This window comes from Sminthopsis crassicaudata, chromosome 5 (assembly GCF_048593235.1).
Source record: "Sminthopsis crassicaudata isolate SCR6 chromosome 5, ASM4859323v1, whole genome shotgun sequence".
NCBI lineage: Eukaryota > Metazoa > Chordata > Mammalia > Dasyuromorphia > Dasyuridae > Sminthopsis > Sminthopsis crassicaudata.
Window position 1 is genome coordinate 99340875 of NC_133621.1, and position 2727 is coordinate 99343601.

General features: G+C 35.8%; 1 pseudogene; it reads left to right on the plus strand.

Annotated features, from left to right (window-relative positions):
* The first annotated feature begins 222 nt into the window (after window positions 1–222).
* Window positions 223–1184, plus strand: LOC141543878 (olfactory receptor 9A4-like; annotated as a pseudogene).
* The last annotated feature ends 1543 nt before the right edge of the window (window positions 1185–2727 follow it).

Below are 2727 nucleotides of genomic sequence, written 5' to 3' on the forward strand. Positions count from 1 at the left end.
TTCATATCTAAGAAGGTATATTCTTTCGTTGGCATTTGGTTGTGGTCATCAGAACAACGTACATTAATTTAGTACTGATACTACAAATTTGAAATGATTTTGAAATGTATCCTATGAACAAGGGGATATATTACATTCTAAATCTTTTTGGGAGTTAGGACTTCTGATTGGTAATGTTAACTCTCCTTTATCTTCTAGCTCTCAGAAGGAACAGACGACTAAATGGTGAGAAATCACTCTGAACTCACCAAATTTTATATTGAAGGCTTTTCTGGTTCTCCAGAGTTCTGTCACACATTCTTTGCCATTTTCTTCTTCTCCTTCTTTGTAACTTTGATGGGAAATGTGGTAATCATTGTCATTGTCTGTGCTGACCACTGATTACATTCTCCCATGTATTTCTTCCTTGGTAATCTGTGTCTCCTGGACATCCTGATGACTTTAATTATCTTTTCTCCAATGTTGGGGGGCTTATTAATGCCTAAAATACTGATCATGCCTTTTTCAGCTTGTGTCACTAAACTTTTCTAATTTCTCTCTTTAGGAACTACAGAATTTGTAATACTTGGAGTAATGGCAGTAGATCGTTATGTAGCAGTTTGGAATCCCTTGAGATATAATATTATCATGAACAATCAAGTTTGTCTCGGGTGGTGATTTTGTCTTGGATGTTTGGGTTTCTTTTTGAAATCTGGCCAATCTATGCAACTTTTCGACTCTCCTGCAGATCAACTCATGTGAACCACTTCTTCTGTGAAAGAGGTGTATTGCTCAAGCTTTCCTGCGAGGACACAGTTTTTTTTTTTTTTTTTTTTTTTTTTTAAAGAGTTTATTCTCTTCTTGATGCCCGTTGTTATTCTTTTTGGCTCTTTGCTTCCTACTGTGATCTCCTATACATATATAATCTCTACCATTTTAAAGATCCCTTCTGCCTCTGGCCAGAAAAAGGCCTTCTCCACTTGTACCTCCCATTTCACCATGGCAGTGACAGGCTATGATACCTGCTTGTTTCTTTATGTAAAGCCCAAGCAGACCCAGGCAGCTGAAATAGCAAAATGATATCCCTGATAACTTCAGTGGTAACTCCATTTCTGATACCTTTTATCTTCACTCTTCATAATGATAAAGTCAAAGAGGGCCTGAGAGATGGATTAAAATGCTGTTGTCATCTTTTTAAGACATAACTTTTCCTAAAGGAGGTTTCAATGGATAATACACACCTTTTTTGGAATCCTGAATTTTCAGTAATTTAGTTCCTTGTCATAATCATGAAACAGTACTGAGTTTTCTTGCCCTTGGAAATATTGAAAGCAAGTTCCATGGGCATCTAGCCTGGCTATTAAAGTCTTTGTTCTCTACTGGCATCAGTTCCATTGTTTTGTGATTGTTGAAATGCCATTAAGTTTCCAAGGAGGTTAATATAGGAACAGAATTTGGTCCTAATTATGAACTGAAGAATGGGGAAGAAGAGAATATAATGCATTGATACTTATTACTCCCTAAATTGATTTCCTATGTGGGATCTTGCCAACCAATACCTTACAATTGTGAAAGGTAATTAGCTCCAGACCATTTTTACTTTAAGTCCTTTAAATACTATACTAAAGTCTCTCTCTCTCTCTCTCTCTCTCTCTCTCTCTCTCTCTCTCTCTCTCTCTCTCTCTCTCTCTCTCTCTCTCTCTGTCTCTGAATATCAGCTTGAATAAATTGATAAGAGCAAATCAGAAGCATACACACACATGCAATGCACATGTACACAAACATATTGACTATAATAATGCTACTGAAAACAATATGAAAGTGAAGCTGAACTCAGTTTAAGGGAATGACCAGTGTTACTTCCAGAGGACAGAAGTTGAAACCTCTCTCTAGAGAAGTGATGGATTATGCAGGATTGAATTTTTCATATATTATCAGATGAGTTGACTATATTAATTGGTTTGGGTTAAATGTTTAGTTTTGTGATAAGGTTAGTTCTGTGTGCTTCTATATGTGTGTACATGAACATGTTTATATACTTTTGCAGAATGCTAAAGCATAAAACAATGGCTTCCAAATTTAATTATACAACCCCTCTTTATTGGTATTTAGTAGCCTTACTAATAAGTGGATAGTACTCAGACTCACAGGGGTTCTCAAACTACGGCCCGCAGGCCAGATGCAGCCCGCTGAGGACGTTTATGCGGGCCACCAGATTATGGCAAATGGGCTGAGGGGCGGAGACAGAGTGTGAGCTTTTGTTTTTACTATAGTCCTGCCCTCCCACAGTCTGAGGGACAGTGAACTGGACCCCTATTTACAAAGTTTGAGGACCACTGAGCGCTCAGAGTTTTGTCTCTCAGTTTACCTTAATTTCCATCATAACATCTGATGTATGCGTATAATATGTACATTATATGGCTGTGTTACTATTGCATTAATAATTATGAACATATAAAAATCACACAAAATTATGAGATAAACATGAAATAATATTTTGGCAATATTTTATTTGTTAATGCTGTAAAAAATCTTTTAATTTCACTAAAATATTAATACAACAAGAGTAATGCAATTGAATATGCTTTTATTTTTTCAGAAAATCTTGGCTTAATACTTTGTGATACAGCAATATGAAGGTCAATTCTAAGTTCAGTCGCTTTTATTACTTGATATTGAAAGCTGCCATACCAAAGAACTTGAGCACATTATTGAATGCAAAATAGATAATTTTGATTATATTAAGTT